This window comes from Dreissena polymorpha, chromosome 4, assembly GCF_020536995.1.
Source record: "Dreissena polymorpha isolate Duluth1 chromosome 4, UMN_Dpol_1.0, whole genome shotgun sequence".
Lineage (NCBI taxonomy): Eukaryota > Metazoa > Mollusca > Bivalvia > Myida > Dreissenidae > Dreissena > Dreissena polymorpha.
This window is the reverse complement of record NC_068358.1, coordinates 141,171,534-141,183,424: the sequence shown is the minus strand read 5'-3', so window position 1 is coordinate 141,183,424 and position 11,891 is coordinate 141,171,534. Positions and strand designations below refer to the sequence as shown.

At 34.4% G+C, this 11,891-nt stretch overlaps 1 long non-coding RNA gene across 1 annotated transcript; it reads right to left on the bottom strand.

Moving 5' to 3' along the window:
• Positions 1-2,065: 2,065 nt before the first annotated feature.
• On the bottom strand, positions 2,066-10,300 carry LOC127877816 (uncharacterized). The gene is made up of 2 exons (XR_008048623.1): positions 8,565-10,300; positions 2,066-2,728 (listed from the first exon to the last, which is right to left on the bottom strand). It is a non-coding gene; the product is annotated as an uncharacterized LOC127877816 (long non-coding RNA).
• Positions 10,301-11,891: the final 1,591 nt, after the last annotated feature.

Below are 11,891 nucleotides of genomic sequence, written 5' to 3'. Positions count from 1 at the left end.
AAATATTTTTTAAAGCATAGAAATATTCCAAAATTATTTTGGATTTTGTGTTTGTCATGCATAATTTAAATTTTCATAGGAATAAAATAACTTACAGCGACAGGATTACGGCTTTGTTATGGTAAGGCATTTGATACAAATGTTATTAAGAATGAGTGTGGTTGTAAATAAATTTTGACAAAATGGAACGAAAAAAAAAACACACAAAATGGAAGTGCGTGCATGTTACTGTATCTTGCAACTTTATTGTTTTAAGAATTGGATTAAAGTTTAAATTTAGGTAAGCGTGTCGCTTATACTAAATTAAGTTCTTAATATCTCCTTTGCTCTTATATGGTATGAAATGCGTATCTCGTGTAACGTAATTTCATTCAAACTCTGGATTTTAATGACGACAAGTCAGACGTGTTATTTTATTTAACAGTAAAATATTTTTAAAGCATCAAGAGATTGTAAAAAATATTTCCGATTGTATTTTTGTCATGCATAATTTAATCTTCCATAAGAATAAAATAACTCGCTGTGTCAATATTTCGGTTTCCTTAATCATGTTTTAGGTAAGAATGGTTAGCATTTGATACACAAGTTTTAAAAAAAATAGTGTGGTTTTTAATAAATTTTGAGAAAGAGACGGATGATCAGAATTGGAGGTTCAAATCTTTGTCAAGTATAAAATGTTAACCATTCTGACCTAAAACACAATACAGGAAACCATACATCCAACTTGTCGTCATTAAAGTCCAGAGTTTACATGAAATTATGTTACACGAGATATGTATTTCATACTATACAGAAGCGAAGGAGTCATAAAAAAACTCAATTTAGTATTAACAACATGCTTACATGTACATCAATTTTAACTTTAATTCTTTGCTTTGAACAATAAAGTTACAAAGATTTGAACCTCCAATTCTGGTCATATTACATTAATATTTGCATATTTTAATACCATATAAATATTGTTTAAATCTATTTGTTGATAAATTTAAAATAGCTGACTTTCCTCTTACATGCCCTTGTATTTCAAGATAGAATACTTTCCTTCACAGAGGAGAGAGGTCTGAGTTTGAATCTCAGTGGGGGCTTCAGAGGATGATTTATTTTTAGAAAAATGATTATATTTGCTCATCTTTTTAAATGACTTTGAGCCACACACCTTAAAATTAACTGCATGGCATAGTAAATTTAAGTATAAATAAGAAACATATCTTTATCTTTGCCATTTAGAATATATCTGGTGATTACAAGGTAGAAATCCGTCTTTTTTTGCGCTTTAAAACTTAAAAATAATCGCGTTTGTAGAAATAGACGTAAATGTCTACAAATCCTACTTTCAGTTTAAAAGCGGTACCGTTTGAACAATAATATATTACTTTGTAACTAGGCTATAGATTTAATTTTATCTATGCCAATTAGAATATACAATGTATCTGGTGGTTACAAGGTAGAAATCCGTCTATTTTGCGCTTTAAAACTAAAAAATAATTGCCTTGGTCAAAATATGAGAATACGTATATAGAAATCCTACTTACTGTTTTTAAATAAAAAAATAATAAATTACTTTCTACCTAGGCTATAGATTAAATGACCCTATAATGATCAGATTTGTATGGAATGAGTGCTATATTGACGTCATCATTTGATGACGTTCAATTGAACGAATGATAATGGCGACTAAAATTCGTTAAGCTCCTGGTTATAGCCGCGATTGGGAGTCTTGAAAACTGGCCCAACACTTGTGCTGAAATTTGACATGTATATGGACCAGAATGCGATCTACCTTTTGGCGTATTCGTCATATCTGGGAAAAGTCCAGTTTTTGATAAATTTACGAAAAAGTGGTGTTTTTTATTGCGCAATCGCTATAAAATGAGTACTCGCTGGAAGCGTTAATAGCGTTAATAGCAACCCAAACACAATTCACCCCCAAGAGACAATTCACGCGCTAGACACTTAAAATTTGATTTTAAATAATACATATTGCGATTTTATTCCCAAATTAATTAATAATTTCATCTCTCGTTTAACATACGTTTAGAAAATATTAACAAAACAAACAAAAACAAACAGCCGTTAAATTTTATTGTTGTAAATATGGTAACCTGATTACATATCCACTAGCGTCTATGCATATTTACACATAAAAAATAGTTCGCAAGTAAGCAACAAACAATCACATTCAAACGCAAATTATTTAACAAAATATATAAATTTATGCTAGAAATCGAAACTTAAATACAATGTCTGCACTAAAAACACAATACCAATAGTTTTTACAATAACACATTCGACATGTACATGTACTTCCAACAACACGCCAACCTCTATTTTCAAAGCGAATGTGTAGAGTAACATTTCAACAATAAAGACAAACTGGAACTGGAGTTTAACTTAGTGCGCAAATTGGAAGTGATTACAGTAATTTATTTTTCAACTTGTCAATCTCCGTAGTATACGTTTAGTTGTGAGATGTTAACGGTTTCCCAAAAAAAACATGCCTTCGCTACGAAGTCAAAGTGGGTGGGGAACGAGACTGCTTGTGGATTTCGAGTTGCTGGAAGTTTGTAACGAAGCTGCTTTTGTGCAATATTCAGCGATTTTGCAAGCTGTGTGTTTGAAGTTGGAGATATATATTGCTGACATTAATGATGTTGTGTACGTTCTTGTGACCACTGATCTGCATATGATACCAGTGGGAGAGCATCCCGAATCCCAGTTCCCACATAGTCTGCAACAGATGTTTCCTGGTCGAGTGGTTGGTAAGTTTCATCGTTATACATGCATATTACACATTTTACATTATTTGTGCTATTTTTGACACCCATTTTTCATGCTGATGAACCAACGGTCAGTGCCAGTAGTCCTACTGTCATTGGTCTGTGTGCTTGTTGAAAGTACATGTAGAAAGGGTTGATTAGCTCCAATAAGCCATGTTGCTCTTTTTTGGATAAAATTTATGGCAGTTGGCTTTTTTATCTTTGTGCAGCAACATCTGCCGCCTCATTTTTTGAAAACATTAGTCGCACACTGTTCATATTGTGGAAAAATGAGTCTTGCATGTAAAAGTAAGAAAAATGGGTGGTGACTATTCAACAATGTGAAAAAATGAGTCGCGCATTGTTTAAAATACTTAAAATATCAGTCGCAAACATTAGAAAAATGTAAAAAAAGTGTCTCACAATGTTGAAAATTGTGAAATATGAGTCGTACAATGTTGAAGGTTGTAAAAAATGAGCCTCGCAATCTAGACAATTATGGAAAAATAAGTAAGGGGACAAAAATTCCACTCGTCTGCTCATATTGACGAGTGAAATCTTTAAAGGACAAGTGAATTTCCCTAAAGCGCTCGTCCTACAGGACGAGAGAAAAAGCTGATGTTAAAATATGTTTTTTAAGACCCGTAAATAATTAAATAAAATCATTTTCTTAAAGCATATCTATTCCGAAAGTAGAACGAGAATGAACTGGAAATTGTAATTGTAAATTTCATACAACAGGTGCGCATTGTTATGCGAGACTAAGTCGCGAGTAAATATTGGTGTCAATGTTGACAGGGAAACATCCGACTGCATTCACTGTAAGTATTGATTTTTAAAGAATTATTTAACTGCAAAGTACAGTTTATAACTAGTCTGAATTTCGTCCAAAAAATGTCTGACATTTGAGCGTTCTTTAAAGGGATGGGGGGGAGTTTGGTGTTCAAACATCCCAAACAGGAAAGCACGCAAGCATTAGAAAAAAGTAAAACAGCAGTCTTCATTTATTTATTTTGTGTTCCTCATAAATAACTTATTTCACTGCTCAACATTTCTTTTTTGATCAGCTGGCATGAATAACTGAGTAAGCAGCATTTTAGCAGTGATATAGTAAATTTTATTAGTCATATTAGCCCTTTGCAAACTTTATTTCACACATATTCAAGGACGAGTGCATATGTGTTTGCAGGACGAGTGCACATTTAAATGCACTCGTCCTGCAGGACGAGTGCAGTTTAGAAATATTTTTGTCCCCTGTAAGTTGCACACTGTTCAAAATTGTGAACAAATGACTTGTGACTGTTGGAAATAGTGAAAATAATTAATTGAGCATTGTTCAAATTTGTGAAAATATGAGTCTCAAACTATTCAAATTTGTGAAAAAAAAGTCGCTAACTGTCGAAAAATGTGAAAAAATGAGTTGCACACTTTTTAAAATACTGACCATTTGCATTGCAAATTCCTCTACCGGTAATTAAAATACTGACCATTTGCGTTGCAAATTCCTCTAATTTTTGCAAAAACAGCTTTCACTATTTATTTATTTAATAATAATCAGCGTTCTAGATAAGCTGCGTATCAGCGTAATATACGCATTCGAAATATCAAGATACGCTCAATTTATCATTTCCGTGCGTACATTTAAGCAAGCCAATCTGGACTTACACTAATGCTGTAAATTCTCTGCGCAGTGCCCCAGATAATTATTTGAGAAATAGGGTTTTCACCCATTGATTTGAAAATAGGGTGATTTCCTTCTTGAAATAGGGTGAAATAATTTATAAAAATGCATACCTTTATATCATTAATGTTTTACTTCTGTGGAAGATGCTCACTTGTACTGATTCAATAAAACTTTAAACTATCATAATTAACTTTAATAAACTGATGTTTCATAACATCTTTAATCATTGAAACTGTCCTTAATATAAACTTAAAACAAACAAAAATTCGATAACACGAATGATCATTTGGCTCTTGCTTTCTTGGTTCGAAACAGTTTGCGATCGACTGATATTTTTTTCTCAACAATAGCGGAAGTCTTTCGACCTCTCTTAGACATTTTTATTTTGCATCGTTATAGAAACTGAAAGTACGGGCACTTTATAAATACATGCACAATGAGCGACGGATAAAGTCAGATTGAAAACGCATGTATGTCGAGGAAAACAATTTGATCACACTTTATTTAACTATGAAATCTAGAACGCAGAGAGTTTGAATAAAGCTTGACTGTTTTCATGGTCCGTCATCCAGGCGCTTGCTTAATAAATACGCGTGACGATAATAATTTCAAAGAGAAAATACCGAAAATGAGCATTTAGTATTTTCGATTGAAGCTATTGTGTTGTACGCATTGAATTTGACGAATTTGCGCACAAATCAAAATGGTTGCGTTTTCAATAGGCATGTTATTGAATTTCTTTGCGTTTTTAGACATTTTAATAGGGTGAAAGACGCAGATACACAGCTTATCTGGGGCACTGATGCGTATATCATAAACAAAAAATATAAACAGCTGATTGTCTTTAGCCAAAAAATGAGACTGGTTATCGTAAAAATTAGAGCTGGTTGTAGAAATAGTTAGCCAGTCGGTATGTATACTCTGTAGCATCTAGATGCATGGTAAATTTAGTATTGATTTTTTAACAGACAGTCAAGCGCTTATGTGTTTATTAAATTACATGAAGTGGTCAGCATGGCTTCTTCCAAGCCAACACAAATTACTTCTCAAAGTACAATTGATTCTTTGTGTATGGCAAAATTGTATCGAGTAATAAAATTGTACTGCCAATACTGAATGATTTAAATTCCTCTGTTTTAAAATCAAAAAGGAACCACTAAAATGCTAATAAAACAACTGTTGAAAGTTGGCAAAAAAGTTCTCCGTTGGCCACGGTGGTGGATAATAACGACGAAGATCTTAAATGTAATCTGCCAACAAGTTAAAATAACAAGAAATTAAGAAACCTACTAATATGAAGGAATACACATAGTTAGTGGTTAATTGATATTAAAGTAGAGTGTCTGTACCCCGGCTATATTCTGGTTTTACTTTTAGCAAATTACCCTTCAACCAAGGCGAAATTTGACCATTTACCCCTATGCTTTGAAAAGTGGGGGTATTTACCCCCATGGGTACATTTTTTTTATCCTATTACCAGCTGAAAATCGATAGTATAACAACGATCGTATAAACTTTACCTTAATACTATCGCTATTTTTTCCGACCTCTATCTTAAGAACACTATATGTTTAAATGTGACGTCATAGCAAATGATGACGTTGAAGTAAACAAACACTTTGAAGTCAACTTGGAAAACCAGCGCTGTTTCTTTGAATTTTAAAGTATTTATACTTTTTTTGAACGATAAATGACCACAAAAAAGGATAAATAGAAAATTATGTGGATAAACTGGATAAAGATCAAGTTTATCATGCTCGGCACGAACCATGTTAGCGGCAAGCCTCGCGCTTCATCGGTTCTAAGCCTCGCATGATAAACTTGATCCAAAACTCACATAATATTCTCTATATCTATAATGCTGAATAATTGAGGTAAAAAAACAAGTCTATTATAAAAAAAATTCAGTTTAAAGAAATCGTAATTATTTTTATTTAAAGTTATTTACGGCCATTTCATATGCCTATAATTATTATCATTTTTTTTATTATGATATTGTGTGACAGAGGTCCTAATTTAACGACAACTCTTGTGTTTAAACTGTTAAACAAATTAACAGTATACTATATGCAAAGACTCACACTGGACAAATTAATCATTAAATCTACAATGAATGGGAAGTAAGCATTTGTCCCTCTATTTACATTGTTTTTTATCATGATAGAGTTTTTTTTCTCTAACCCGTGATATTAAAGAAAAGATGAAACTGATCAAACAGCAAAGCTCAGTCTTGTATGGTATGAAATTACTGAGGGTGTATATCTCATACACCATCACTCACTTACTAAGGCTCGATTGGTCATTGTTGGCTCGGGTACTACTTACATGTACCCTGGGTAGTATACTTACATGTACCCCGGGTACGGAGTATATACTTAAACGTACCCGGTGATATTAGACTGTACCTGAGTTGTATATCCTCCCAAAATCCGATACGCTACTGATTACCGTTAAACGATATTGTTTACCTTAAACAAACTTCTATTTTAAAATTTCTGCATCATGTTGCTTTTTATCCCCACACTTTTTGAAAAGCGTGGGGATATTGATCATATTGTGGGTATCTCCGCCGTCCGTCCGTCCTGGCCTGGCCACTATCTCCTCCTACACTATATGCACTAGAACCTTGAAACTTACACACATGGTAGCTATGAGCATATGTGCGACCCTGCACTATTTGGAATTTTGATCTGACCCCTGGGTCAAAAGTTATGTGGTTGGGCCCGGGCCGGGTCAGAGATTTTTACTCATTTTTTAGGTTATTTTACTATAATTTCTTCATTTCTACACTGATTGTATTCAAATTGATACCAAACCTCTCTTATGACAATACGGTAAATCTCAACTATGCATGGCCCCATTACCAACCCTGGGGGCCCCGCCCACATAGGCCACTCCCACTAAAAATTGCAGTTTTACTATAATTTCTTAATTTCTACACCGATTCACTTCAAATTGATACTGAACCTTTCTTATGACAAAACTATCAACCTCAGATATGCATGGGCCCCATTACCAACCCTGGGGAACCCCACCCACATAGGCCACGCCAACCCAAAAATGCCTTTTACTATAATTTCTTCATTTCTACAACGATTCACTTCAAATTGATACGGAACCTCGGCCCCATTATCAACCCTGGAGCGCCCCGCCCACATAGGCCACACCCACCAAAAATTGCCTTTTACTATAATTTCTTCATTTCTACACCGATTTACTTCAAATTGATACTGAACCTCTCTTATGACAATACGATCAATCTCAACTATGTATGGCCCCATTACCAACCCTGGGGCAACCCGCCCACATAGGCCACGCCCATCCAAAATTGCCTTTTACTATAATTTCTTCAATTCTACACCAGTTCACTTCTAATTGATAATGAACTTCTCTTATGACAATACGGTCAATCTCAACTATGCATGGCCACATTACCAACCCTGGGGTGCCCCTGGGTCAAACATGCGGCGTGGGGATACGCGTCGGCCTCTGCCGCACCATTTCTAGTTAAGTATGCATGTCTATAATATAAAGGCTGTTAAAAGGAAAATTGACCTAAATGTGAACATAATTAATTTTTACAAATTAGCCGACAACAACTGATTTAGCATTAAAATTCTCAGTTACGTTTTAGTATATTTATCGTACCCAGGGTACATGTAAGTATACTTAAGAGTACCTGAGGTGCATGTAAGTACTGTGCCAACAATGACCAATGAAGCCTTACTAACTGTATAATGATTATATCTCACCAACTACCTTAACCTTGTGTTTATTAACCTGAAATTTATGTAAAATCTGGCTTTTTTACTTTAATTTTTCATTCAATTGATTATGCAATTTTTGACTTATCTCGTGGGAAATTATTTGAATCTTTGGATATTAATGTATTTTAATGTTGTGTTTGTCACGCATAATTCAGTGTTTTCCAAAAAAATTGAGTAGCCAGTTATATGGGCAGCAACTATGCGGTAAAACAAAAGCATTTGTGACATTTAACTTGATGTATTTGGGAATAGTAGCCGGCATGTAAAAGAAGTCGTTTTAATGCAGGTATTACATTGTAAATATTTATTTATTATTTCGAAGATAACAGTCATTGCAACGTGTTTAGTGAATATTACATCGATAGGCTGGCATGAAAAGTAGCTCCTTTTGAAGCACAAACTGCATCCAAGAATATATCATGGCTGACCCGGTTTGATGAGGCCTGTTTTTGATAATAATTTATTACTATTTTTACTTCCGTGTTCATAATCTTTACGGGCGCCATGCTGGAAATAGTCCGTTTCCCACAATGCATTTACAGCGTTGACACACTGGGTCTATACCGGGAAAAACCACGCGCCAGTTTTGGCGCCTGACGTCATCCCGCCGAAATTTTCATTGGGCAATTCATATGTAAACGTCATTGTATTCGCAAAAAGGCGGTAAACTTTAAAAGCCAGACATTGAGGGCAAGGTGCGAAAGTAAAATGTCTCGGATATTGGGAAAAAAACGCGCGTGTTAGTCAGTTAAATAGTTACTTAGTTAGTTACTTATTTTGTTTAAAGTTCATAAATTTATATTGAAAAGTGTAAGGCAATAATAACTTAAACGGACTAATGCACAATGTGACCAACGGACTGTCGGATTACTAACGGTAAGAAAACATGCAGTTTATTGTCAATATTGACAAAAATCTGCGCAGATTTATTGGCTTTGCGTAATGCCCCTTTTCGCACTGTTTTCAGAAACTTGTGTTTACAATCACACTCGCATATGGAAATATCATGAATATAAGTGACATGAACGCCTGTGAATGTCTTTGCTGCAACTAGTTTAGTGGAGTGTAACATATATTATGCGCATGCGCTTCGATTGTTTTATTACATGCGGTATTGGCAGCCATTTAAAGAAATGTGAAAACAACACATTAATCTTACTTGTTCTCGTTCTAATTAATATAATTTTTCAACAGCTTGGTCGAGTATCGAGGTAAATATATTTAAATGCGTTTGCATATAAACTGAATACCGTATGAAACGTGTAGATGATGCTTTTCTGCATTTATTAACGACTGCAATTGTTTGTGAAATACCATTGTTTTTTACTGTTATAAAATTGTGTATTTCTAATATTTGGGTATAATACGTGTGTCTGGATATATTAGATATATTATATGGTTGTTTTATATAGTGCATATACAATGAATAACTTATGAGGGCTTAGTGTGACGATTTAGAATACAGTTTGGATCCTGATGAGACGCCATGGTTTGTGGTGTCTCATAAAGTGCAAATATTTCAAGGGAGACGACTGTTATAAGTTTCTGATCAGCACAAATTACACAATTAACTCCCTTTCTTTACGGGCTCCATGAAAATGCTATGTCCACGTATAAAACTGTTTTACAGTGTGAAGACCCTACATAAAAATGCGGATTTTTTTTCTTACGTGGTATCTTGCGACACACATTTTCAAGTCTATTTCATTACATTTGGCATATATATTAACAAAAATGGCATCGTATGAACATGTCGTCATAGTATATAAGCAACATTGAAGCCTAATATACATTCATCTATTATTATTTGGGCACAAATAATTTTACCGTATGAAGACCCTACATAAAAATGCTGATTTTGTTCTTACTTGGTACCTGGCGACACACATTTTCAAGTCTATTTCATTAAATTTGGCATAGATATTTATAAAAATGGCATCGTATGAACCAGTAGTCAAAGTATAAGCAACATTGAAGCCTAATATGCATTCATCTATGATTATTTGGGCACAAACAATTTTACTGTGTGAAAGCCCTACATAAAAATGCTGATTTTTTTCTTACTTGGTATCTGGCAACACACATTTTCAAGTCTGTTTCATTAAAATTGGCATCTACAGGGCTCGAATTAAACACTCGCAAACGGGCAATATGCGAGTTAATTTCAATAAACGCCTCTCAAATGCGAGTGGACAAATTAGGTTCTCGCAAATTTTTGCGAGTTGGAAATGTTTTTAGATTATCACATATTGCGTATATTACCTGATATATTTTTTAGTCCAGCACATAAATATTTTAACACAAATGCAGACCGAGAATGAACGAAAACTTTTGTTTAGGAATTGAATAAACACAACCAGTCGCCATTGGTCGGAAGTGCCATGTTCGCGTTAATAGCACGGATGAACACATGATATGACGACGTTATACAGGGTATTCCCATTGAAAATGCGAAACCAACACAGAGCGATAAACGTATTAATTTTGAAATAGCAACCAATCTAAGATTGTTATATGTTTTGTGTTGTAAACAAAAAGCATGATGTAACCCCAACCGATTTTTCAGATGTGTACTATATTCGCAAATAGTTTTTCTCCGAAAAAAAATGCTAAAATGTTTGAGATGTGCAATCAGTGTTTACATATACTTTATTTAAAAACAAAAATACTCGACAAGGTGTCACAAGGGCTGAATGAGTTGCTGAGAAAGACCTAGATCATACAATACCATTAAATAGTGTAATGTGAAATGTTCTTACATTTTTAAACCTTCTTAGTTAAAATAAACATTAAGTTCTACCAGTTTTATATTTGTGTATCTGTTACCACAGTATCACTACGGGAGGCGGAAAACTACAACAGGCGAAGCATGATCAGGGGTGATAACCCCAAAAAAGGGTTAGGGTAAGGGTTAGAGTTAGGGGTCGGGTTAGGGTTGGGTTTAGGCTAACCCAAATCCTAACCCGACCCCTAACACTAACCCAAACCCTAACCCTAACCCTCTAACCCCCATGCGCAATACCATACCATGCCTCGCCCGTTGTAGTTTTCCTCCTCCCTATCACTACAGGTTCATGGCTTTATTCTTAGAGTTAAGATCTACCAAGGGAAGCATTTTTTTAAACTTGTATTGCGAGTTGGAAAGAAAAAATGCGAGTTAAAATTTTGACAACTCGCAATTTTTTGCGAGTTGATTAAAAAAAGTAATTCGAGCCCTGATCTATATTAATAAAAATGGCATTGTATGAACATGTCCTCATAGTATAAGCATAGAAGCATAATACGCATTCATCTATTATAATTTGGGCTCATACAATTTTACCGTGTTAACACCATATATCAAGTTGCAGATTTTTTTAATACTAGTATTCGCCACATACCCACAGGCATTTTCATTAATATCTCAGAAAAAAAGACATATAAATTAATACACATGGCATCTAAAGAACATTTTATCAAAGTTAAACATGGTTCCCAGCCAACCTGGAAATCAGGGAAAACTGGAAAAAGACTCTTTTTTTCCAGTCAGGGAATTTGGAAAGTTTGTGAAATCAGGGAAAAATCAGGGAATTTTGTTTGGTCAGACTTTCCCGACTTGTGTCGAGAAGTCCATACAATTTAAACAGCAAATCATTTCCTCTGCATATCTATCGTGACTTTGTAGTATACGTGTAGCTTAGTTAT